This window comes from Saccostrea cucullata, unplaced genomic scaffold (genome assembly GCF_032062105.1).
Source record: "Saccostrea cucullata isolate Sc308-1 unplaced genomic scaffold, CSIRO_AGI_Scuc_v1 ctg496, whole genome shotgun sequence".
NCBI lineage: Eukaryota > Metazoa > Mollusca > Bivalvia > Ostreida > Ostreidae > Saccostrea > Saccostrea cuccullata.
The window spans coordinates 347939-358560 of record NW_026930996.1 but is presented as its reverse complement, the minus strand read 5'-3'; the positions used below and the strand labels follow the sequence as shown (position 1 = coordinate 358560).

Below are 10622 nucleotides of genomic sequence, written 5' to 3'. Positions count from 1 at the left end.
CTCTACTGGTCAGAGACCAGAAGAGCTTATGAGATAGTAATGCGTCCGGCGTCCGTCCGTCTGTCTGTAAACAATTTTTCAAAATGCTACTTCTTTTACAGTTTTGATCTGATTTCAATATAACTTGGCACACAAGTAGACTACACTAAGATACATAATTCTGTGTATCGGTTTTTGATTTTGATAAACGGTGTTGCCGTGGTAACTAAAAATAGAAATTTCTGTGAAATTTCTTTAAAATGCTACTCCTCCTACAGTTTTGATCTGATTTCAATATAACTTGGCACACAAGTAGACTACACTAAGATACATAATTCTGTGTATCGGTTTTTGATTTCGATGAACGTTGTTGCCGTGGTTACTAAAAATAGAAATTTCTGTGAAATTCTTTCAAAATGCTACTCCTCCTACAGTTTTGGTCTGATTTCAGTATAACTTGGCACACAAGTAGACTACACTAAGATACATAATTCTGTGTATTGGTTTTTGATTTTGATAAATGGTGTTGCCGTGGTTACTAAAAATAGAAATTTCTGTGAAATTCCTTTAAAATGCTACTCCTCCTACAGTTTTGGTCCGATTTCAATATAACTTAGCACACAAGTAGACTACACTAAGATACATAATTCTCTATATCGGTTTTTGATTTCGATAAACGATGTTGCCGTGGTTACTAAAAATAGAAATTTCTATGAAATTCTTTCAAAATGCTACTCCTCCTACAGTTTTGGTCTGATTTCAATATAACTTGGCACACAAGAAGACTACACTAAGATACATAATTCTGTTTATCAGTTTTTCATTTCGATGAATGTTGTTGCCGTGGTTACTAAAAATAGAAATTTCTGTGAAATTCCTTTAAAATGCTACTCCTCCTACAGTTTTGGTCTGATTTCAATATAACTTTGCACACTAGCAGACTACACTAAGATACAAAATTCTGTGTATCGGTTTTTGATTTCGATGAACGTTGTTGCCCTGGTTACTAAAAATAGAAATTTCTGTGAAATTCCTTTAAATTGCTACTCCACATACAGTTTTGGTCTGATTTCAATATAACTTGGCACACAAGTAGACTACACTAAGATACATAATTTTCTATATCTGTTTTTGATTTCGATGAACGTTGTTGCTGTGGTTACTAAAAATAGTCATTTCTGTGAAATTCTTTGAAAATGCTACTCCTCCTACAGTTTTGGTCTGATTTCAATATAACTTGGCACACAAGTAGACTACACTAAGATACATAATTCTGTTTATCAGCTTTCGATTTCAATAAACGGTTTTGCCGTGGTAACTAAAAATAGAAATTTCTGTGAAATTCCTTTAAAATGCTACTCCTCCTACAGTTTTGGTCTGATTTCAATATAACCTCGCAAACTTGTAGACTACACTAAGAACATAAAGAGACTTTATCAAGGATCATTATTCTATCTATTGCTGTTGTTAAGTTTCAATTCCCAACTGCTGAAGTACTTTTCTCTTCCTTTGCTATAAGTACAAACCAGTAGAGCTTCAGTCTCGACAGAGACTTCTGGTTACTTCTTACATTATGATGATATTGATAGAGCTACGTACATAGTACAACAGAAGCAGAGTAGCCTTACTAATTCCATTCTTTAAATTTTTATGCCCCCCTTCGAAGAAGGGAGGGCATATTGCTTTGCTGCTGTCTGTCGGTCCACTTAGTTTCCGTTCATTTTCTTCGCAACCGTTGTACATACTGATATGAAATTTGGTATACAGATTTATTATATAGTCTATTTATAGTCCCTATATAATCTATACAAACGCAAACAGTTCATAACACTACATATTCACCCGTTTTGAGGCCGTATTCACCGGAGGGTCAATGCGCGTGCAACGGCATTGTGACGTCACAATCAAAATATCAAACAACGTTGTAAACGATGGTTGCAACATCCGCGGCGAGCTACGTATCTGTGCAGAAAGCAATTATTCAAACCTATTTCAGGATTATTTTTTAACAGCTGGACGTCTTACACATAGCGAAACTCGGAAAGGAAAACACGGAGGTTATAAACAGTAATCTGAAGAATTTTTTTATTTTCAACAATGGAAGATCGCAAATGAAAATGGTGTCGTCACACAGCCTTCAATGTCTTATCTATTCAAATCCCGACTATATAATAAAACAATTATGGACTCTTTTGGTGTTGAATATGGTTTGTTATTCACCAGAAAAATATCCATATTGACCTCGGCTTCGCCTCGGTCAATATATTTTTCTGGTGAATAACAAACCATATTCAACACCAAAAGAGTCCATAATTGTATAATATCACATGAATATCTAGGTCGAGTTCTATTATGGGTACGATCGCACCATTTTTGTCAGAGTTATGCCCCCTGAACTTAGAAAAATTTCAATTATTTGCAGTTTCCGTTCATTTTCTTCGCAACAGTTGTACATACTGAAATGAAATTTGGTATACAGATATATCACATGAATATCTAGGTCGAGTTTTGTTTTGGGTACAATCGCACCAATTTTGACAGAGTTATGCCCCCTGAACTTAGAAAAATTTCAATTATTTGCAGTTTCCATTCATTTCCTTTGCAACCGTTGCACATACTGAAATGAAATTTAGCGTACAGATTTATCAGAGGAATATCTAGTTCAAGTTTTGTTTTGGGTACTATTGCACCATTTTTGATAGAGTTATGCCCCTTGAACTTAGAAAAATTCCAATTATTTGAAGTTTCTGTTCATTTTCTTCACAACCGTTGCACATACTGAGATCACATTTAGTGTACAGATTTATCAAATGAATATCTAGATTAAATTAAGTTTTGGGTACTATTGCACCATTTTTGACAGAGTTATGCCCCCTGTGACTAAGAAAAAAATTTCAATTATTTGCAGTTTCCTTACATTTTCTGGAGAGGGACGTTTTACAGTATACAATCAATCAATCAATCTTTGCAGAGGTTGCACATACTAAAATGAAATTTGGTATACAGATTTATCAGATGACTATCTTAGTCAAGTTCTGTTTTGGGTACATGTACAATCACACCATTTTTGACAGAGCTATGCCCTTTTGACTTGGAAAAATTCCAGTTTGGGGGGAGGGGGGCATAAGTGTTTTACAAACATCTCTTGTCTTATATGTATCCAAAAACCCACCTGGTCAAATCACAACAAATATAATACATGCTTTTTTGAGGACAGAAAACAAAACGGGCTTTGACTGACCACGTGTTGCTGGTGACTACAAATGCCGTACTGGTAAACAACCTTTCAATGTGATTGGCCAGTATTATTAGGGGATTGTTGTATTCCGAGTTTCATATGCAAATTAGTATTGATTCCATTGATCCAATCGATGAATAAAAGGATAATCAGCACACAAAGTTTTAGCACGCCCCATCAAGCAAACTGTCATGCTGTTTGTAAAATGATGATACGTTACACAACACTGAACAGATAAAATAAAAATTACTTCTAATGCATAAGAGTAAGATACCTCCGAAACTTACAGAATTTGCACAGTACAGTGCAGTATACAAATACACATAACTGCAATAAAATGTAAAAGGTATCATAGGATGACCAGGATGAACCCTGTTCATCCACTACATGACAAAGCATTCGGGTGTAAATGTGGAGGGTATACAACTAGAAGTTTCTTTGGTATCTTACTTTCCTGCATTGGACAAAGTATAACATTATTGTCACTACGGAGTGCTGTATAGCATATGTCCGTTAATACTGGTGTCAACTTATTTCACTGAACAAAGTTCTGCCCTATATATAGGGTCTGCAGATATAGCCAAAATCCAAACAAATATGGAAAACACATTCCTTTTATGAATCATGGTCAGCTTTTATCTAGCCAATTTTATTTTCCTGCAATTGTAATTTGGGGCTTGTTGGTCAACATTTTAACTCAGAGCGGGGGATTGTCCACACCTTATACGCCCTCTTTGGGGCTAGTTGATCAACAAAAAACAAGGCTGCATCTGATTTGCATTTGGTCCCCCGCTTTCAGTGTCTTAGCGGATGGAATGCCATTATTTATGACAATTATATTTTGTCAGATATGAATTCCCTATCATATGTCATTCAAAAGTAATCACCATAGTTAACATTTTTGTTTAAATTAGGTCAAATATGAAGATCAAGGTCAAGGGATCAAAAATCATTGCAAGCTAAGAAGCATCTTGTTACAGGTACTGTAAACCAACTTTTATTTGCGTGCGAGTAATCTTTGCGAAGTTCGCGAGAGCCATGGCACTTAATCGCGAATATTTCTCGCCGCAAACTGGTCCTTAAAGTCTCTGTGTCTATTTACTACAGATTAAAGAAACTTGATCGTGAAAATTTATCACCGCCAAGGAGTTTATCATCGGTAAATTGCGAAATAAAGTCGTCATGAATAAAAGTTGGTTTACAGTAATTGCCATATCAAATATGAAAGTCCTATTTAGCTCTCTTAATCAAAAGTTATTAAGAATAATAATTTTTGAAAAAAGAGTCAAACTTCAAGGTCACTGGGTCAAATACAGTATATATAAAAAGATCAAGTCACAGGTAATATACATGTGTAATGTAAGAGCCCTGTATTTTTTCTCTTTCAAAAGTTTAAAATTTGAGGTAATGTTAAATATTGTTGAAAAGTAGGTCAAACTAAATAGCCAAGGGGAAAAAATTATGGTTTTGTTACAGGTAATGTACATTTGAAATTTTACGTCCCCATGCTTTCGTGAAAGCGGGAGACAAAAAAAATGAGTATCTGCGTGGTTTTATACATCTTGTTTTGGAATAATAATTACAAAACAATTTTGGAATGGGTGCTCATGAAATGGTAAATTCATGGTTCCTCTAGACAGGAAACAATTTCCTTCAGCAGCTCCGGATATATTTTCCTCCCAAGGGTAACCATAAATTTGCCTTTTTTTCCAGATCCCATTCCATAACTATAACTTAATTAACCCGCAAAAGCTTTATATGAACAGAGAATGTCATGAATTAAAATGTTTATTAAGATGATATATATACACTGATAAAAAAGACTTTTGTGATGTCAGTTCAGGTTTTCCCTTTCTTCTTTTTCTTCTTCTTGTTCGTATTACTGCTCTTCTCTTTGATTGATGATGTTTCTTTCCTTAAAAAAAAGAGACAAGGGGCTCTGAACATTTTCTTCCAGTACAGTTGCAGAAAGCTAATGCCGCAAAATATCAGTGCACTCAGTCTGATTTATTGTGTAAAAAGTAAACAGTGAAAAAATGTTTGTGTGAAAATTGGCATTCCTCCTTGTGTGGGTCACTTGTGGAATCTATACAGACTATAGTAGTCTACCTTAGACAACCCTCTTGAGGGATTTATTAAATAGATTTGTATTTGATTTGTTAGGACATGTGCAACTGCTTCATGACATAAACTTTCTTCAAGGGTTTGTTGCTTGCACTTGTATGTTTTAAGTCTTTTTGAAATTACTTGCTAGTCTCTACTGATTTGACTTGTATATGGTTTGCAACTTGAGTTATTTGAGTTTTTCTTATTTGACTTCTATATGGTTTGTATATGGTTGACTTACTTGAAGAAGGGAGGGGGGGGGGTCTGATTTAATGACTTGTACAGGTATATGGCTTGTAACTTGACTTGCTTGAGGGGTTTCTGATTTAACTTGTATATGGTTTGTAACTTGACTTTTTTGAGGGGGTTTCTGATTTGACTTGTATGTATATGGTTTGTAACTTGACTTACTTGAGGGGGGGGGGTCTGATTTGACTTGTATATGGTTTGTAACTTGACTTTCTTGAGAAGGTTTCTGATTTGACTTGTATGTATATGATTTGTAATTTGACTTACTTGAGAGGCTTTCTTATTTGACTTGTATATGGTTTGTAACTTAATTTACTTGAGGGGGTTTTCTGATTTTACTTGTACATGTATATGGTTTATAAGTTGACTTACTTGAGGGAGTTTCTGTTATGACTTATATATGATTTGTAACTTGACTTACTTGAGGGGTTTTTCCAATTTTACTTGTACATGTATATGGGTTGTAACTTGACTTACTTGAGGGAGTTTTCCGATTTTACTTGTATATGGTTTATAACTTGACTTACTTGAGGGGGTATTCTGTTTTGACTTATATATGGTTTGTAACTTGAATTACTTGAGGAGGTTTTCCGATTTTACTACATGTATATGATTTGTACTTGACTTACTTAAGGGAGTTTTCTGTTTTGACTTATATATGGTTTGTAACTTGAATTACTTGAGGGGTTTTTCGGATTTGACTTGTACATGTATATGGTTTGTAACTTGACTTACTTGAGGGAGTTTTCTGATTTGACTTGTATATGGTTTATAACTTGACTTACTTAAAGGGGTTTTCCGATTTGATTTTTATATGGTTTGTAACTTGACTTACTTGAGGGGTTTTTCGGATTTGAATTGTATATGGTTTATAACTTGACTTACTTTAGGGGGTTTTCTGATTTCACTTGTATATGATTTGTAACTTGACTTACTTGAGAGAGTTTTCTGATCTGACTTGTATATGGTTTGTAACTTGACTTACTTGAAGGGGTTTTCCGATTTGATTTTTATATGGTTTGTAACTTGACTTACTTGAAGGGGTTTTCCGATTTGATTTTTATATGGTTTGTAACTTGACATACTTTAGGGGGGTTTCTGATTTGACTTGTACATGTATATGGTTTGTAACTTGACTTACTTGAGTGAATTTTCTGATTTGACTTGTATATGGTTTGTAAGTTGACTATCTTGAGGGTATTTTCTGATTTGAATTGTATATGGTTTGTAACTTGACTTACTTTAGGGAGTTTTCTGATTTGACTTGTATATGGTTTGTAACTTGACTTACTTGAGGGTGTTTTCTGATTTGAATTGTATATGGTTTGTAACTTGACTTACTTGAGGGTGTTTTCTGATTTGAATTGTATATGGTTTGTAACTTGACTTACTTGAGGGGGGTTTCTGATTTGACTTGTGTATGGTTTGTAACTTGACTTACTTGAGGGGGGTTTCTGATTTGACTTCATCCAGATTTAGCATCACTGTTTCCTCTTCCTCACTGTCATCTCCTAGGTTACCATCTAAAAATAGCAAATTAACAGTCTCCTAGGTTATCATCTAAAAATAACAAATAAACAGACTCCTAGGTAACCATCTAAAATAACAAATAAACAGTCTCCTAGGTTACCATCTAAAAATAATAGTCTCCTTAAGGTTACCATCTAAAAAAACAGTCTCCTATGTAACCATCTAAAAATAACAAATAAACAGTCTCCTAGATAATCGCGTAAAATAACCATAAACACATGTAGCAAAGAAACAGTCTCCTAGGTTACCATATAATATACCTGTAATTAACTTTATATGACATATTCTCTGATCAATTGTTACCTTTGCTTTATGTATGAGCTCAAAAAATACTCGTTACTAGATAATCTAACTGTGTCTTGGAACAATAAGCTCTTATCACCGTTAAAATACCTCCAATATACCAGAAACGTAGCAGAAAATTACAGAATTGCTCTGCAATGATTTTGGAGAAATTAAATAATTCAGAATTCTCTGGATTGTTCAAAGTGTAACGCAGATATTTATTTGCCTCTGCTGGGGATTGAACATGGGGTCTCTGGCTTACCAATCCAGTCCTCTACAAATTGATCTGAAAGCTTAATCCACTAACCAAAGCTAATAGGAAGCCATAGACGACCACATTGTCCCCTTCCAGAGAATGAGATATCCTCATCTTTTCTGGAGTGCTGACACCTGTGGAGTGAGGTTCTGAAGTAATTCCTGACAGAGCCCATGAACTTAAAGCCCGAGATAATAAGCACCACCATCAGATTTACCTGCTCTGTATCCCCCTGTCAATCAAATAAATTAAGGGCCATCATTGGGTACTTGAAATTGATTGACATTTAGCTACTAGTCCCTGTGTCTTTCACCTTGTTTGACACGCGTGGCCACCATCAAATTAACTTTCAGTCTGTGTTTACCGCTAAATCACTATCGTAAGAGGAGGATACAAACAATTTGAACTTGATTATAATTGAGTATGATTATCTTTATTACAAACATTTCATCATAAAATGAAAATGATCTCATAATAGTGTTTCAATACAGCAAATCAAGATGGTGTATATTTTTTCTAATGAAAAATGTATAGGCGACTGTTTTCAGTCGTAAAAAGATTCTTGTTCTGAGACGCGGCGAAAACATTACGGAGCATAAAGGAGAAAATAAGCTGGTAACATGTTTTGCATGTATTGGATAGTAATGTTGAAAACAAAATGTCTGATTAGTAACAACTTCGCCTGGACAAGTATTAAATATATTAAGAATTTCTTTCTTTTCTCTTCCTTTTTTATAACCGAGCATTTCTTGCTACGTGGGTTGTTACCTCCAAGATCAAACACTGTTTAAGAAGGGAGGAATCTAGCAGTTTGGGCTAAACAGACCATGGCTGCAGAACTGTTACAGAAGCATTACATTTTTTTATATCGGTCTTTGACACATATCCATCTGTGACTTTTATCCACCTCTCAACCTTTTATAGTTGTTTCTCCAAGAGATAAACTCATTTGACTGGATTTTTCTGCAATCCAACAGATATTTCAAGTAAATCTAGCAAAGTATAAACAGTTGGGAGGTGGATAAAATACACAGATTGGTTAAAGAATGTGTCTTGAATTATGCAGTGAAAGATAGTTGATTGACCAATGCTGGAAAGTGGAGAAATTCTCCCCAACAGTGCACTCAAAAGTCTTAGGCCGTAAATTACACATTTTTTTGCATTACGTGATCTGTAGCGCTATGGTCAAAGGCTAAAATATAAAGTCATAATGCTACAGTTCTGCAGCTACACAGATCATGGAAGCTTAATCATGACCTTGAGAAACCTACAGGTCAAATACTGTCTTGGAGACAGACAAGCTTCTAAACTCATTGAAGTAAAGGGCATATTACTGAAAAACACTGTTGTGAAACACTGATGCAACAATATGACAGCTTTTGACAAATGCTGAAGTTTCCCAAATCCATCTCAAACTTCAAGATCAAGGGATGAAATATGTTGTTACCAAAAAGAATGCATAAACCTGTGAAATATGAATGCCAAAGCACAATCATTTTAAAGTAATGGTCAAGATTGATGTTTTTCATTGTGGGTCAAACTTTAAGGTCAAAGGGTCAAAGGGTCAAACTATAAGTACCCAGTGGAAGGTCTTGCCATAAGATATACACATGTGAAGTATAACATGTACATGTATAAACCCTTAGCACAAAATTTTCAAAAGTAATGGCCAAGGTTAAAGTTTTTAAAAAGTGGGTCAAACTATACATAGGACTTCAACTTGAATCAGTTTTTATTTTGCAGGTCTGCCAAAAGTCCTATCCAATGTTTACATCTTTTAGTTAAAAGTCAGGGGAAAGATGTAGGCTGATGATGAAAGTGCGAGAGAGAGTTTCAGTAAAGTGGAGCAGTACTCGATAGCTAAGGCCCATCTAACCAAAGTTTTCATTATATTCCTGTCCAAATGCAACTCAAATCTGGGTACCTGTAAAGTGCGAAACGAAATAGAAACGAAACGAAACGAAACAAACTGAAACGGAACGAAATGTACCGAAACGAAACGAAACCTACCGAAACGAAACGAAATCAAGACGAAACGAAACGAAATCAAAACGAAACCCGCCGAAACGAAACGAAACTATCAAAACGTTTTGTTTTTTTTTTGTTTTTTCAAATCAAGGTACATGTATATAATTATATATGTGTAACTGCATGTGGATCCTTTTTTGCTTCAAATACAATTTATATAGTTCAAGCACTTGTTACAGTAATATAAAATTTAATTACCGATACATTAGGCTCCCTCCTCAGTCTAATGATGTATTTACATGTTTGCCAGCTGCAAATATGCACGAGCGTACTATGCATGTATAATTTCAATATGTGTAGTATTTTCAAATTTTTATATCTTACTCTTATTTTCAGTCCTTATTACAACATACTAATATCTATCAAAATTGATCTGTTACATGTAAAGGCTCGTTTATGTACGGGTCGAATTAAAGTCACTTTTCTTTTGTTTTGCGAATGTCTTAAAACATAGGATAAACCAGAGACTTAGAGTATTTAGTATTCCATTCCGAGGTGTCTGGTTTTATCGTTCAATTATACATATAACTCCAACCGAAATCTTGTGTATCCTTTCTACATACATACGGTCCTATTCTATCGAGATAATTTTCGAGGAAGAAATGAGTGGTTTGCAATGAAGAGGCTCGACCAGAGACATCTAAAACGATTTAACTGACAAGAAAAAATTCTCTCGAAGCGAACAATGTCTTTTTAAGTAAGTAAATTATTCAGTAAGATATTAACAAAATATGACATAGGCGTCGGAAGCGGGGTTGGGGGGGGGGGGGGGGTTAGCCCCCCACTTTTTTGCGAAGAAATGTTTTATATAGGCATTGAAAATTGGGGTTTACCTTTTTTGTTGGTTAAGCCCCCCCCCTTTTCAATTTTCTTCCGACGCCTATGTATGAGCTTGAAGCGAAACAATACTTTGCCTGTGGTGCTTGAACTATATAAATTTCAAATGAAGTG

The 10622-nt window shown here is 34.9% G+C and overlaps 1 long non-coding RNA gene across 3 annotated transcripts; it reads right to left on the bottom strand.

Annotated features, from left to right (window-relative positions):
* Nucleotides 1-4992: 4992 nt before the first annotated feature.
* Nucleotides 4993-6988, bottom strand: LOC134230976 (uncharacterized). 3 transcript variants are annotated; one of them, XR_009984470.1, is made up of 2 exons: nt 6964-6988; nt 4993-5132 (listed from the first exon to the last, which is right to left on the bottom strand). It is a non-coding gene; the product is annotated as an uncharacterized LOC134230976 (long non-coding RNA). The 3 variants fall into 3 exon arrangements; XR_009984469.1 differs by lacking the exon at nt 6964-6988 and adding an exon at nt 6202-6226; XR_009984471.1 differs by lacking the exon at nt 6964-6988 and adding an exon at nt 6100-6125.
* Nucleotides 6989-10622: the final 3634 nt, after the last annotated feature.